Source organism: Cryptomeria japonica, chromosome 7 (genome assembly GCF_030272615.1).
Source record: "Cryptomeria japonica chromosome 7, Sugi_1.0, whole genome shotgun sequence".
NCBI classification, from domain to species: Eukaryota; Viridiplantae; Streptophyta; class Pinopsida; order Cupressales; family Cupressaceae; genus Cryptomeria; species Cryptomeria japonica.
Window position 1 is genome coordinate 648,452,960 of NC_081411.1, and position 17,376 is coordinate 648,470,335.

Here is a 17,376-nt window from a genome sequence, read left to right on the forward strand (position 1 = left end):
CTAACTAATACTTGATTTAAAGATTTAATGTTGAACAAATTTTCTATATGAATATGTTATCTTTAATCTTTGTAACCATGCTACACTATGACTGTCAGTTGTTCCTTATAACAGTAATGACTACAAGACAAGCATTTGATGAAATGTCTTTGTAGATAGCCATTATCTTAGATTGTACTTTACTCTATCTTTGTATCATGGACTGCTCTGCATCTATTGGGACTGCTATATAATGACAATCTTTTATCTCTATGACTATCATGGTATGGTTTGTTACTGCCTTATACCTGCTCTAGATGATTCACTATTATATGTAACAAACAATGATTCACTAAGATATGCTTTGTGAACTGAAAAAGTTCATTGTTGCTTTGTATTATCATTGTCACATTATTCAATCAAGATATTTGACAATAATAATCCCCCTTTGGCTTTGTTCTCATGAAGTTATTGAAGTCTTTATAAGCATGATGATTGTACTTCGTGACAGTGATATGCTTTGGGTTTACAATATATTGGTCTTTATGATAGTTAATTCTCACACTACAAACTTATTTGTAGACTATTATTGTTTGTGGTGTGTGAAACATAACAACACATCTGAATTCCATTTTTTTGTGTGAAACAGAACAACATATGAGAATAGAACAAAATTATCTACACAAACTTATTTGTAGACTAATATTTTTTGTTTTGAGGAAAAAAAGGTATATGGATTCCATTTCTATTATCTCTTGTTAGATGTTCACCTCTACTAAGAGAAGCTTTTCTTAGCTGGAAATTCGGCAAAGAACTAGTTGGAAGTCAAATTTAATTACCAATTAGAAGTAAGAATATTAAATTTTAAAGAATGCTCTAAGACCCTCTTTTGGCATGATTGTTTTTGTGGTATGACTGATTGACTGTCTAAATGCAGCTCTTTTTTCTCGTAATGAGATCTCTTTGGTTTGATGAGCTAATTATACATTATTGTTTATTTGGACATTAGGAAATGAGGAAAAAGAATTTAAGGCATAAATTAGATGATAGTGACCATATTTACAAAGTTCCAATCACAGATAATGAGTGGTCTCATGAAGAACGTGTGGCAAAAAATAAAGATTTTTATTGCATCTAGGTTTGACAAACAAGCAAGTTGTAAATCCACTAAGTAGTATATTATTTGTTTAATACTGTTTAATTAAATTTTATAGGAAAGATTTTTGTGTACATAATACATGATATGATATATTTTTTTGTTTTTCCATAAAGAAAAACAGTGCAGAGAAAAAGTAGAGAAAAAATAAAAAGAAAGTAAAGATACAATGCGACCAACTTGTAGAAGCCAACGTTTTTGTGACTCAACAAATGTACTTGGTGAAAACTATAGTTGTGGTGATGTGAAATCTCACAAATCACATGGTGCTGTGCAAACTGATATACTACATGGTGATGTGCAGCCTAACATACCACATAGTGATCTCTTAACACAAAGTCTAAGAGAAATTATTGAAAAATAAGAGAGCAAGGGAACAATGAATTTGCAGATGATTTATTCAAGTTTAAAGGATGTATTTGAAGTGAAATCTACAGAGACCACTACTGATCTATTTACTCATGGCACACATAATATGACAGAGGGGCATGAAGTTCCAGTGGCTCAGAGTGAAGCTGTTGCATCTGCAACTTTTGATGGAAGTATTGGATCAGCTAGAAATATTGGTATTGGTGTAACATAAGATGTGACCACTTTTGTTAAAAGAGAGATTGAGTCAAGATTTATATAGATCTGTAGAGAAGGATGCAAAAGAAAGAAAATTAGAAGGGAAGAAGGTGTTCTTGGTTGAGGTGTCAAGAGATGATAAACCCATTGGGCAAACTGCTGCAAGGTGGGCCACTAAGTTGGTCATAAGATGTAGGCCCCATTTGCATATATGTAAATCAAATTTTGTAGACCAAGATCCACAAAGTGTGGAAAATGTTATTCAAAAAATAGAAAATGCCTCTGACACTATTGGTGGACAAATCTGAAAAAATATTATAAAAACAAGATGAGACTTTTGATGAACAATTTTAGATACAATTGTAGAAAAGCAATCATGGAGGGAAAAGAGAGGTCTGACTACTCCACTCTATCTCCAAAATAGTGGGAGGCATTGAAAGAGAGCATGCATTCTGAAGAATATTTGACAATGAGTCACAAAGGCAAGAGAGCAAGAGATAATGTGAGCCCTGAATATATGTCATTTGGCCGAGGTGGGTTGCAAGCCAAAATGGACAAATTAGGAGTAAGTGTATGGATTTTTGGTTCAATCTACATTTTTTTATTTAATTAAATTTGTTTTGGACCGACTATATATTAAAACTGACATTGTATTTTAGGTGGAAAATAGTAATAGAGAAGAAGGTAGTATGAAGTACACATCTAGTTCATCCACAAAGATTTCACATCCATATGTTGAACACACACTAAGAGCCTCACAAAATCATGTCAACTCAAATGAAGGGTTACAAGATATAATGAGTTGCTTACACAGTCTCATTGAGAAAATTTCGCAGTTGGCTGCCTCTGTTAAGCTTATAATTTCTACATGGAATGACCATGATTCCATGGATTCAGATCACTTAAGAGTCTATCCTTCAATATTTTGATTCTCACCTATATCATCTTTATATTGTATTTTGAATATGTATGCAAATGTATTTTCTTGACTATTCTTTAAATGAATTACTCCTCATATGGATAACTTTTTAAACTACATGCAAAGAAATTTTATCAAAGAAACCAAATAAAAAAACACCTTGATGCCAATAGAGTTGTCGATATTGATAGTGATGATGGTGAATTCAAGCAGTATGTGATTGATATTCATAGTAGTAGATGTGCTCAACTTGAGGTCAGTGCTATGAAACCTTTACTTTTCTTTTGTCTTTTAGTACTTGTTTTTTCTTTTGTGCCAACATACTTCTGATGATCAAATTGAATATTTAATCAAATTAAAGATAACATTCACTCTAATGTCCCTACCTTGAAATATAATTTAATAATAAATAATAATAATATATATTCATAATACATAAGAAATTAGTATGCTTATAGTCTAAACCATGTTATTACTACCAGTACTTAAGAAAATGGGAATGAGATGTTCTAAAGAGGAGTAGTCTAAATCCAAGCAATAGGTTAAGTCCCAAGAGAGGGCGAGGATCAACAACCCATAAGCCTTGAGGGTATATACCCAAGATAGGTAAGGGCTTGGATCTATAAAATTTGAGGGAACCTATTGTATTTGGTCTCTAAGCACTTTGGTAACATACATATCCTCCTCCTTCCTTAAAGCTGAAGTAGTAATAGAGGTTGGTACATTGAATTAAGAATTGGGGATGAAAGAATTAATTATCTAGTATGATAAATTGATAATTTATTCTTTAATGATTGATAAATAATTTGAACTATGATAATATCTAATAGGGAACATTACAAAATCTCTAGCCCCTATGCACAACACAAGTTTGCAACTCGGTCCTAGAGCATGATGACTGGGAAATTAATGGACATGTTGTATTTAAGTTTGATCATTTGACATATAACAAAGACAATATATATGAACCATTTAATAAACAATAATTTTTATACTTTTTTTGACTATTAGATAAGCTTCCATACATGAGGTTGATCACAAATAAGTGATCTGTGCAGTACAAATAAGTTTTTTTTGATTATTTTTACTGGTATTTATGGTTAGATTGGCCCAATGTAAGTAATTGTTATTTGCATATTCAAGTGGCACGATTAGAAGTCAACAATTAGAAACAACACCATTATTTGCATACTTCAAAGGAATAATTAGAGACACCAATTAATCATCATCCCTATAAGAGATAGTGAGAACACTGATAACATAAGTTTATAGTTGTATCAGGGACAACAGAATAGTATTTCCATTAAATTAAAACCAGAACATTGTCATTGCATAACCCCCATAGTTATTTCAAACATAGAAAAGATATTATATGTTATCAGTTTGATAGGGACCATACATTATGAGTTTTGAGTATCACTTTCATCATAACCCAATAATAGTTGCAAATCATATATTGCTTTAGATATCAACTGTACCAATTAGAGGGATACATATATCGATATAGTAGATTATAGCCATCATTCGTAGTGTAAGTGGTAACTACTATTGTACATATCAGTTCTCATGATGGTTTTGAGTTAATTACTTAAAAAAAGAAGTCATGTATGATTAAATAATTCCTTATTCTTAAGAATTCATAAGAAGGGTCATTAAATTCACTAGCATTCAACACCAAGAAATTCAAGCAACTTTATCTATTGTAGATAATATCACAAGGAATTGATACCCATGACAATATGTTCTACAACTTGCACAAAAGAAAGCAAAGTCTATTGTATTGCATTAACAAAGTCTTGATAAATTCTTGCAAAGATCTAAAACTATCTGATGATGACTACTATTAAAAAACCTTCTCATATATATGAGAATCACGAGTCTTTTGAAATGAAGGGGTGTGCCCCTTTTGAACTAAACTATCATTTGTTAAACTTGGACACAAACACATTAAGTATGCCAATATGATTGATATAATCATCATTCTGGTAACACTGGAAGTCTGAGGTCCATTTCTTAATTACGCTCTCCATGGTATAGGATCTCTCTATCATCCGGATCACATATGGAGCTATATCCCCATCCTCATCAACTCATCCTCTAGCTCTTCTCATGAAACCTATCAATTGAAGTTTCCAGTCTCCCAACAAGGTGAGTTCTCCATCATAGAATATGGATGGCAATTGGATCGATTGTTCATTCTCTAGGAATTGGATGACATTTTTCAACTTGTCCCCGAATTCATTGTGTGCCTTCAGTAGGGTATCTGCTTCATTCTTATCCTCTGGAGTCATAGGGTCATGAGTGGTCATGATCTCCTGGATCCATTCGTGCAACGCCATATGCTCTATGTATGCTTTGATGGTACCTGTGTGCATATTCCAAAAGTCTTCAGAATACTTTAGCATAACCTTAAAAGAAGCATCAATTATGTCATCAACAAGCTTGATAGTGTGAGCCTGTGCAACTTTGATCAATCTATTCCCCTTCTCGCTCTTATACCTCCAATATGAAGCATCCTAGATTGTTTCAATTATATCTTTATTAGTTTTATAAGTAGCAAGTCCAACCTCTGTAATCCTTAGGGCCGATTCCAACTATAATGCCTTATCTTGCCAATATTGTTTCTCTTCCTTGCTTTCTCATAAAGGCCTTTGACAGTTTGGTTTTCCCTCACCAAGAACTCAACTTGTTCTTTGTTTATCTTCGTAACATCAAGGTTTAATTAGGCAATGATCCTAGGGTCTGTTTTTCCAACTTGATGGATCATGAGGTGGCCAAATGATTCATTTATGTCTACTAGTAGGGGTCTCTTGTCTCTTGGATATAGAGCCCATAGAAACAAGGCCTTCTGCTCTGGATCATACCCTGAACCTATAAAGATCCTATCAACTTCCTTTGGTAACAATTGCTTCTCATTGTGCTTCTTTCTTTTGAAGCTATCAAACATAATAGCAACTTTCATTTCCCACCCAGGTTAAATTATCACACCAACATCCTTGAGGAGCTGTCTTCCTCTTTCAAGTGTCATTTATCTTTACTTAGCATTGATTTCCTCCTACAACATTCATAAAGTGTCTTCCTCTGTCATGTTTCCCATCTGATGCCTAATCATCCTACCTTTGTATTGATATAAGAAGGTTTCAAACTCAGGAGTGTTAACAAACTCCTGATTTGAAACAAATTCCTCATGCTCAAGGATTCTGACATCATCAATTTCCATCTCGTAGGGCTATCCTGTTGCTAGATCCATGTGGTGATTAAGTCCAAACCCAACGGGTGGCATATCTTCTTCTATGTTAACAAATTCGATAGTGGATTCAGGGGATAAGCGGGCAATGTGAGTAGTCTCCCTAGGATCTTTAATCCTTTCTCTAAAGACATACAATGGAACTACATTATCTAGAATCTCTAATTCATAAGATATTAGTTTGTTCTCTTTAGCCATGGGATCGGCAATTCCTTCCAGGATTTCTTTGTTTATCTTGCTCCTCAATTTCCATTCATATGCTTTAGCTACCTTATCGTGTATCGACCTTTTCTTGATTTATTCCTCCCTTTCCACATTCCTGATGAAGTCATCAATCATTAATGGCACATGTTTTATGGCTTTCAATCTCTGTGACATTCTAGCCCCCTGCATATATCCTTCTAAATCAAATTTGGGCCTGGGGTCTCCTTTCACAAGGTGGAAATATTCTAACTTATTTTGTAGTAAACCATAACTTTTTGAACCCTTAACAAGAAAATAAAAAAAGGAGAACAAGCCAGGCACAATTAACTACTTCCCATGATCTGTAATATTTTTGGCACTGGCTATAGACAATTGCCTAATGATTTCCAAATAAGCAATTCTGTCTCGGACAGTCATAGGCAATAAGTAAGGTTCTCCCTCAAACCCATACACCCTAATCTGTGTGTAATCCAAGAAACAATACCAATCCCCCCCATTATGGGCAATGTGGCTTTCTTCATCAAAATCTTTAGGTTGAAGGAATTTTTTAATCTGACTAGAAAGTGAAAAATCGCATGGATGTTCAAGCAATTTGTATATCGGTTTCACAAAATTTTCTTCAAAGTGCATGTACTGGTTGCTAATGTATCTTTGGTCCCAGGCTAATAACCATAATTGCACTGGCTTGTAGATTCCTTCTCTATCATACTCCCTAATGGATAGACCTTGAGTCCACAGCCCTATATCTTGACCAACGTATAGCAACATATGCATAAGATGAGAGTAGTATTTGAAATTCACATTAACCCCATCTCCCTTTAATTTTTCTAACCCATGGTTGATGACACGAGCTAAGTAAGAAGCATAATCAAAGGTCCTTGGGTCCTTTGATTGGATGTTGGCATAAATCACCATAGAAGCAATGTCCATTAATGGGGAGGCTTCCATGCCTAACAATTGTTCTAATACAATAATAAGTGAACTTAAAGTAGGGAGAACACAAGTTAACATCAAATGGGGCTTTGTCAGTACCTACAAACAAAGTCACAGTTCCTTCGGTCTTTGGTCTGTGTGGTGGGAGTCTCCATCATTTATACATCCTCTCCATGTTTAAATACTCGTCCACCAACTTTTTGGTGTCAACTTCATCCTCATGCCCCCATTCTAGACCAAAAACTTGCTCAAAGTACTCTTTACTAATCGACAATAGGCGGTTCCCTTTATAGTCGCATATGGTTTATGTTTGTGGGTCATACCTATCTACCAACGTTGTTATTAGCTCTACATTCACAAAGACATTGGGAATGACAAGTCTCCCTAGATTCAACTTCCAAATATTGCACACCGGTTCTATTGCAAACGTTCTAGCATAGCTGAAAATGAACAATTCATGCCCTTGAACCTCTGCCCAAATGTTCCCTATGTTTTCAAATCTATCTTCCAATCCCTCATCATCATTCTTAATCTTTCTATACCGGTGACTTGAGAGAGGGAATTGGTCTATTAGGTCCTAGTCTAAGGGTCGACCTTCCTTTTTTTGTCATTTTGGCTTTTCTTCTTTGGTTTCAGGAGGGTGAGGCTCTTTGATCTTCTTTGTTTTAGCTTTCCTAGATGATGAAGCTTCCATCTTTATGTTCAATTCAAAAGAAGACAAGAAATTTTGAGAAGCACTTATAGTTTTTACTTCTTTCTGTGAAGAATTATGTGACCCCTGATGCACCAGTTCCTTCTTTCCTTAACAAATTTATCAGCTTGAATAATTTTGGTATCTGAGTATTTTGATTACTTCTAGTACTGCAATGGTTATTAAGAAATATGTTTTGAATTTATGATGATGTGACTTGTTTGGATTCGTGTAATATTTCTCGGCAATTTATTGAGCTTTTTTTGCTGATTTCTACCTTTCGATGGATGAGCGTGCCACATTTCCTGAAGGCAACTCTTATTTTGATGAAATATACCCCTTTGATGACTTTCTTTTCATGTTCTTCGACGCCCTAGTTTCATCGATACCCATCTTCAGTATAGACCCAACACCATTTATTATGTTTTGATGAAACTCTCTCTTCACTCAAGTGTTTTCACCTTTTATCGATATGCATTTTCTATTGACAACCATATTTCAATGAGTTATCCATTGAATTCATCGATATTGGATTTTTTATGAAAGGTCCCATTTCACCATGCACTCTAATGCTTTACTCTATAGCTTATTTTCATAGAAACCCCTTTTACTTAGATGAGATCTCACTCCATTTCATCGATCTGTGACTTTGGCTAGAGGGCCCCACTTCATATCCACTTCGATGAGTCTCGTTCTTTAGCATATACTTTTGGGATTTCACTGATATGTCCTTTTCATTGATGAGACCATCTCTATGAGATCGTGCCCATTTTCATCGAACTAGATACTTCGATGGAACTCGGTCTTTCAATAGATACTCTGAGGGTCAAGCTGATGTGCTTGTCTCACTTTCTTTTCATTTCGATGGAACATGCTGCTTCAATAAGTTGTTTATCCCATTCATTGAAACCCTTGTTTTATCGATGAGTTCCTTTCGCTGAAATTTGGCATGATTCCATCACAATACATATTTCATTGAAACTTTGCCTTCGCCAAGAGTTCATTTGATTCCTCCAACATCATCCTTTCATCAAAAAAGTTTACTTCAACAAGACCATTGTTATTTTCATCGATGTTGGGCTTTGGATGAAACTTTAGTGTGTCTAGGTGCCTATTTGATTTCCTTGACATCACTCTTTCACTGAAAGGCTTTTCTGGTGACATTTCAATGCCTCTCGGGTTACCCTAATGAGGGTTTTGACATCCTTCCACTAAAATGTGAATATCTCAGCCAATACTTAATGTAATTAGGTGATTCGAAATCCAAAATGAAGTGGATTCACGCCTCCATCCAACCCAATAGGTTTCAGAACCTGACACTGATTCTATGGCATGAAATAACGTCTATAATCAGACTATTATGCAAAATAATATAAGAAAATGTGTGCAAAAAACTACTTTTACTAACATTGTAGTATTTCTTATAATTGTATGACTATTGCAGTGAATTCATAACTTTGGTAGGCTAGATGTCTTTTTTTTCAGCTGTAGAATCATTGCAACTTTTTTTTGTAGTTATTTTAACACACGTACTATTAAATTAATGGTTGTTTTATTATGCAAATAAGGGTAATCATTACATATGTATTAATATAACATGTTATTTTTTCTTTTTGTAGAAACAAACTGATAAATTTAATGAAGGTGATAAAGTTAGGTCATTGGATCCATTTGATAGTGTTGTTGTTGGCATTGGGAGGATTCAATCCCTATCTATTCTACATGGAGTGAACTTAAAAGGAACAGGTGATGTAAATGTAAATATTTTAATGGTCACAAGTAACATACCTCTTCCTTATGAAGACAAAATAGATGGATTCATCCGTCTGAAAGAGAAAGAGGGAACCTTCACAAGGTGGCCATTAAAATATTTGCAAAAAATGATATAGCTGAATATGTTTATCATGTTTCTTATTGTTTTATGCAGTACTTTGAATATTTTGAAACAGTTGGAAGCTCTTAGACAACTTTGACATTTTTTTATTATATTTACATATATACCCTTAAATAGATTTGACATCTTAAAACTTTATATATATATATATATATATATATATATATATATATTTGCATTATATTTTTTTATTGCAGATTACCTTGTTTGTCATGATGTTCAATCAATCTTTTAATTCTAACATGTAGCTTGTTCGTATATGTAATATTTTTATTTGCTTTTATGATCTACTTCGAGTTTAATGTTATATTATTTTTGCATTATAAAATGATTAAATATACTACCAATGGATGTAAATATATGACTAAAATAATGACTATGATGACTAAATAAATGACCATTTAACAACAATTAATGATTAAATTAATGAATCAATATATAACAAAATTAATGACTAAATAAATGACCAGAGAACAACAATCAATGACTAAATAAATGATTAAATTAATGATTAAATATATGACTAAATTAGTGAATAAATATATGACTAAATTAGTGACTAAATATATGACTAAATCAATGAGCAAATCGATGACCAAATCAATGACCAAATCGATGACCAAATTGATCAATCAAAGAAACTAGTGGTCATGTGACCAAATTGATTTATGACTGGCAATAAACTACCAATGGTCACGTGTGTTCGCCATTTGGTGGAATTGATTATGTGTTGCAGTGATGTTTTGTCATTGATGTCAACACTAGCTATTTGGATGATTTACCGACATCCTTCTGGTCCCGGTAGGTTAAGTGGTTTCTGGTTAACATGGACCTAACATGATCCAGTAGGCTCCGATATAGTCTGGTGATGGAATTGGCTTGTTCATGATACTTATATTTGGTCTGGTGATTGGATTCTATCCTGCTTGCTTAGAAGATTGGTTTCTGGTTCCGGCAAGGGTTTCATTGGTAGAGATTTTGGTGGAGATATTTGATGAATTTCATAAGTGGTATTGGTGCATCTTCTGATGGAGTTTCAGGATGTTGTTGGTGATCATGTTTGAGACTTGGTGGATGGAGATCATTGTTGAAGCGTGTGGATCTATACTCGGTCCCAATTGATCTAGGTTATGGACCATTAATTTAACGTGTGGATAAGACCTTGATGTATTTACAGGATGTCTTATGTGTTCATATTATTTATTTGGTCTAAAGTTGACATGGTTTGTAATTATGTAATCGGTTTATTATCTGATGGCTAACCTGATTGTTTATGGTCAAGGGTTTGTATAAATAGATGTAAGATCTCATTGTAGATCATCATGGTTAATGTAAGAGGTCATGGTCAAGGAATGTAATGTGTGAATAATGTAATATCATTGAGGCAGAGGAGTTGGTCGATCATTGGAGATTGAATTGGGTTTATGTAAGAGGATTTAGTCCTCCGATATTGAGCTTAACCATAATTGTACTCTGGCATAGGAGATGCTATATTTTGCAGTTCAACACTTCTTTGGATTGTTGTCTGGATTTCTATGTAGTCAGTGAGGCTCCTTTTGTGATGAGCAGCATGCTCTAGGTTGTTGGCCTTCCTGCAAGTGTAGGCTCCTTCATTGTAATTCACATACTTACTACAGAAGTATTATTTGACTGTGGGTAGGCTTCCCACCGTGGTTTTTCCCTTTACCGGATTTTCCATATACAAATCTTGGTGTTGTGTGGATAGATTTTATTCTATGATTATTTCTTATGCTTAATTGATTAACTATTATTCCGGTATTATTATTTTGGGTTCAGTATTAAAGTTTTAATTGCAGAATGTTTCTGTAATCTGTAACAACTGATTCACCCCCCCTCTTAGTTGTCTTCCAATTATCTGAATTGTCTAACAATTGGTATCATAGCTCTGGTCCTCTTTGTAGAAAGCTTAACTGCTCGAGGAAGATCTTATGGTGACTAATAGTTCAAGTTTATCTAGTTCTTCTGGAGCTATCTTTCGGAGGGATATTTCGAGGCTTGATGGAACAAACTACACAGTATGAAAGATTCAGATGGAGACTCATCTGAGATGTCTTGGCAAGGAGATTTGAGAGATCACACAGAATGGTGTCACACCCTATAATCCAAGATCTAGCAATCCTCCATCGGAAAACTTGGACAAGGAGCTTGAGAATGATTGTAAAGCAAGAGAAGCCCTCTTGTGTGCACTTTCTAGTCAACAAATAATGGGGTTGATAGACAAATCATTTGGAAAGACTATATGGGATAAGTTGGAGACTCTTAATGAAGGTGACCCTACAGTGAAGATTGCTAAACTTGATGGTTACTGGGTGAGATATGAAAACTTGAAGATGGAAGAATATGAAAGGATTACTACATTCATGGAAAGGGTAAATGAGATTGGTATGGGAATTCAATGTTGTGGTGGAACTCTACGCGAAGATGAGATTGTTTCTAAAGTCCCGAGAGCCCTACCACTGACTTACAAAATGAAGGCTATTGCTATTAATTAGTTGAGAAAAATGGCTGATACATCTGTCAACAAAGATACTTTGGTTGGGAAACTATCTGCTTTTGAACTTGAGGAATTTGGACCTTCTAGAGTTGTGAAGACATAACCTTCTTTTCATGCATCTACATCTGCAACCGATAAGAAAGTCTAGAAAGCTTTATATGGAAAGGAGTTGGAAGATATGAAGAGAGAAGATGATGAGTTTGAGCAACTTGAAGCACTATTTTCTAGAAGAGTACCTAAAGGACCAGTAAGAAGTAAGTATGAAGGAAAAACACCTTTTAAATGTTTTGCATGTAACAAGATTGGTCATTTTGCATCTAGATGTCTTGAAAGGAATTTAAGATTTGAAGAAAGAGTTAAAATATCATTTAAGCCTAACCCTGGATATTAGAACAAGTTTAAATATAAGAAAAATAGGGACAAATCATGCTACATAGCGGATGAGGAAGGTATCATTGATTTAGATGATGAATTGACAGAAGACTCTACTCATGGATCTAACAATGGGAAGGAATGGGTGTTCCTAGCTATCAAGGAAGATAATCTGACACTAGAAGAGAATGTAGTTGAAGAGAAGGCACTTGCTGCTAAAATTGAGGACAAGGATGAATGGGTAATTGACAGTGGTTGTTCACATCATATGACTGGAGATAAAGGGAAGTTTCTATCTTTGCATGAATTTGATGGTGGACTAGTTAGATTTGGAGATGACAAGGTATGTATGATTAAAGGAAAATGAACTATATCATTGGATGGTACAAGAAATACTGGCAATGTTTATTATGTTGAAGGTTTGAAGCATAATCTTTTGAGTGTAGGACAATTGGTAGGTAAGGGATTTCAATTATAGTTCAAGGATGGGAAATGCAAAATCATTAACAGATCTGGCTTGGAGATTGTAACTGGTACACAAACAAAAGTTAATACATTTCATTTGAAATCTAGTGAGAAGACATGTTTGACTACACAGATTGATGAGAGTTGGCTATGGCATAAAAGGTTGTGTTGTGTGAATTTTGATTGCATTGTGATGATCAGTTCAACGAAGGCAGTTAGGGATATACCTAAGATTATGAAGCCCTATAATCCAGTATGTAAAGAATGTCAAATGGTTAAACATGTTGGAACCTCTTTTAGGAGTATACAAGATAAATCAAATGATGTTCTTGATCTTATTCATACTAGTTTATGTGGCCCTGCTAGAGTTAAAGGTTTTCATGGTGATAGATATTTCATGCTAATTATTGATGATTATTCTAGAATGATGTGGGTTACTTTTTTGAGAGAAAAATCTGAAGCATTTGAAAAGTTTAAAATCTTTAAGGCTAAAGTGGAAACTGAGATAGGATTAAAGATTAAATGTTTAAGATCAGATCATGGTGGAGAATTCACATCCGGTGAGTTTACTAACTTTTGTGACAAGCATAGTATAAGAAGACAATTTTCTACTCCTTGGACACCTCAGCAAAATGGAGTTGTGGAAAGGAAAAATAGAACTATCTTGGATGTTGCTAGAACAATGATGATGGAAGCTAATCTACCTCATATCTATTGGACAGAAGTAGTGACAACAATGGTTTATACATTCAACAAAGTACATATCAAAGGAGAAACCGGTAAGACACCTTATGAATTACGGTTTGGCAATACACCTACAGTTAAGTATTTTAGAATTTTTGGTAGTAAATGTTATATCAGGAGAGATGATACTGTTGGGAAATTTGATCCTAGCAGTGATGAAGGCATATTTCTTGGTTATTCTAATGAAAGAAAAACATATAGATGTTATAACATGAGATTGCAGAGAATTATGGAGAGTGCTAATGTCAAAGTAGATGAGCTGAACAAAAGTCAAATCAGAGTTTATGAGAAGGAACTGACAGTGGAAATGATTATATCTGAACCAGTAGCACCTTTACCAGAATAGAGAGTTGAACTAGTTACTCCGACAATATCAGAGAATTCTACAATAACTGAAGAATAGGGAAGATGAACAGAGAGTCAGAAGACTCCTAGGTATGTGAGATTGAATCATCTTGAAGATCAAATCATTGGGGATAAGAGCAATGGAGTGATGACAAGAAGGAGATTGGAAACTAATGAGGTATTTTTAATTTCACAAGTTGAACCAGTATCAGTAATTGAGGCATGTAAAGATGAACATTGGTTGAAATCTATGGAAGAAGAATTAGATCAAACTGAGAAAAATAACACATGGACTTTGGTTCCTCAGCCTAAAAATAAAAATGTTATTGGAATTAAATGGTTTTTTCAAAATAAATTAAACGAGGATGGTCAAGTTATAAGGAATAAGACTAGATTGGTTTATAAAGGATATTCTCAGAAGGAAGGAATTGATTATGGAGAGACTTTTGCACCTGTAGCTAGGATTGAAGCTATAAGATTATTTCTTGCCTATGTTGCTTATAAAAACTACAAGGTTTATCCAATGGATGTTAAATGTGCATTTTTGCATGGGCATCTTAATGAGGAAGTTTATATTGAGCAACCTAATGGTTTTTCACTATCAGATGATACAAATATGGTTTGCAGGTTAAGGAAAGATTTATATGGATTGAAACAAGCACCTAGAGCTTGGTATGCAAGGTTGGATAAATATCTTTTGAAGCTTGGTTTTACTAAGGGCAGTGCTGGCAGTAACTTATATTATAAAATCATTGATGATATACTAATTGTTGAAGTATTTGTTGATGAGATTATTTCTGGACGTGAAGACAAATTATGCATAGAATTTTCTAAGAATATGGAGAAATAATTTGAGATGTCTATGATAGGTGAGATGAATTTTTTCTTAGGTTTGTAGATTACTCAGATTGACAAAGGTATTTTTATCTATCAAACTAAATATGCTAAGGAATTGTTGAAGAAATTTGGTATGAGAGATTCTAAACTGGTAAGTACACCTATGGTTACAAGTGATAAATTGACAAGAAAAGATGTTTCTACACCGGTAAATCCTACAAGATACAAATCTATTATTGGAGGTCTTCTCTATTTAACTCAGACTAGGCCTGATATTATGAATGTTGTTTGTATTGTTTCAATATTTCAGAGTGATCCTAGAGACAATCATGAGATGGCGATGAAAAGGATTTTTAGATACTTGCAAGGTACATCAAAATATGACTTGTGGTACCCTAAAGATGATAACTTTACTTTATGTGCATATACAGATGTCGATTGGGCTAGATATCTTGATGAACATAAAAGTACTTCCAGTGGAGCTTTCTTTCTTGGAAAGAAGTTGGTTTCATGGATCAGCAAGAAACGGTCATGTACTTCTCTATCTATTGCTAAATCCGAGTATGTTGCCATTGCTACTAATTGTACACAAATTTTATGGATGAAGCAAATGTTGAAGGATATAAAGGTGGATTGTGATGCATCAGTATTTATTCACTGTGATAACTCTGCTGCTATTGATATATGAAAGAATCTGGTATTTCATTCTAAGACAAAGCACATATCTATCAAGTATAAATTTTTGAAGGAGAAGGTGGAAGCAAATGACGTTAGACTAGTTTATGTGAACACTGAAAAACAAATTCCATATATTTTCACTAAACCTTTATCCAAGGAATCATTTGAGTACCTGAGAGACAAATTGGGAGATTTTGCCCCTCCGATAGAGAATTGATTGATGCAATTTGGCATAAGTTCAACATGCATTATCAGAGATACTATTCATTCTAGCACTGATGTGGGAAGCTACTGCTCAGGGGGAGTAGTTAGCTTTGAGATTTGGAGGCTTATGTTTTTGCTTTGATATTTTTGTCAGATTTCTGGCATTGATGTCAAAGGCGGAGTGTTATTGATGTGAAAAAGAAAGAGAAATTCAAATCTTTACAGAGATATTATTCACAGGGGGAGAGATATTATATTCAGAGCTATATGCAGGTGATTGTTGGCTGTCTTCTATAGGGGGAGATTTGTTTGACATTTTTTGGTACTTAGATGTTTTTCACATCTAGTGTTGCCATCAATGCCAAAGGGGGAGACTGTCGACCATTTGGTGGAATTGATTATGTGTTGCATTAAGGTTTTGTCATTGATGGCAATACTAGTTGTTTGGATGCTTTACCGACACCCTTCTGGTCTTGGTAGGTTAAGTGGTTTCTGGTTAACTTGGATCTGACATGATCCAGTAGGGTTTGATATAGTCTAGTGATGGAATTGGATTGTTAATGATACTTATACTCATATTTGGTCAGTTGGTTTTGGTCTACTGATTGGATGCTATCCTTCTTTCTTAGAAGATTGGTTTCTGGTTCCAACAAGGGTTTCATTGATAAAGCTTTTGGTGGTGATTTGATGAATTGCATAAGTGGTGTTGGTGCAGCTTCTGATGGAGTTTTAGGATGTTGTTGGTGATCATGTTCGAGACTTGGTAGAGGGAGATCATTGCTAAAGCGTGTGGATCTATACTTGGTCTCGATTGATCTAGGTTATGGATCAACATTAATGTAATGTGTGGATAGGACCTATTGATGTATTTTTGGGATGTCTTATGTGTTGATATTATTTATTTGGTATAAGGCCGACATGGTTTGTAATTATGTAATCGGTTAATTTTCTGATGGCCGACCCGATTGTTAATGGTCAAGGGTTTGTATATATAGATGTAAGATCTCATTGTAGATCATCATGGTTAATGTAAGAGGTCATGGTCAAGGAATGTAATATATGAATAATGGAATATCATTCAGGCATAGGAGTTGGTCGATCATTGGAGATCGAATTGGGTTTATGTAAGAGGATTTAGTCCTTCGGTATTGAGCTTAACCAAAACTATACTCTGGCATAGGAGATGCTATCTTTTGCTGTTCAACACTTCTCTAGATTGTTGTTTGGATTTCTATGTAGTCAGTGAGGCTCCTTTTGTGATGAGTAGTGTCCTCTAGGATGCTGGTCTTCTTGCAAGTGCAGGCTCCTTCATTTTAATTCACATACTTACTGCAAAAGTATTATCTAATTATGGGTAGGCTTCCCACCATGGTTTTTCCCTTTACTGGGGTTTCCACATACAAATCTTGGTGCTGTATGGATGAATTTTATTCTATGATTATTGCTTATGCTTAATTGATTAACTGCTATTCCAGTATTATTGTTTTGGGTTCCGATATTAAAGTTTAATTGTTGAATATTCCTATAATCTATGATAGTTGATTCAATCCACCCCCCTCTCAGTTGTCTTCCGGTTATATGAACTATATAACAACGTGATCAAATTTACTCATTTATCTACAATTT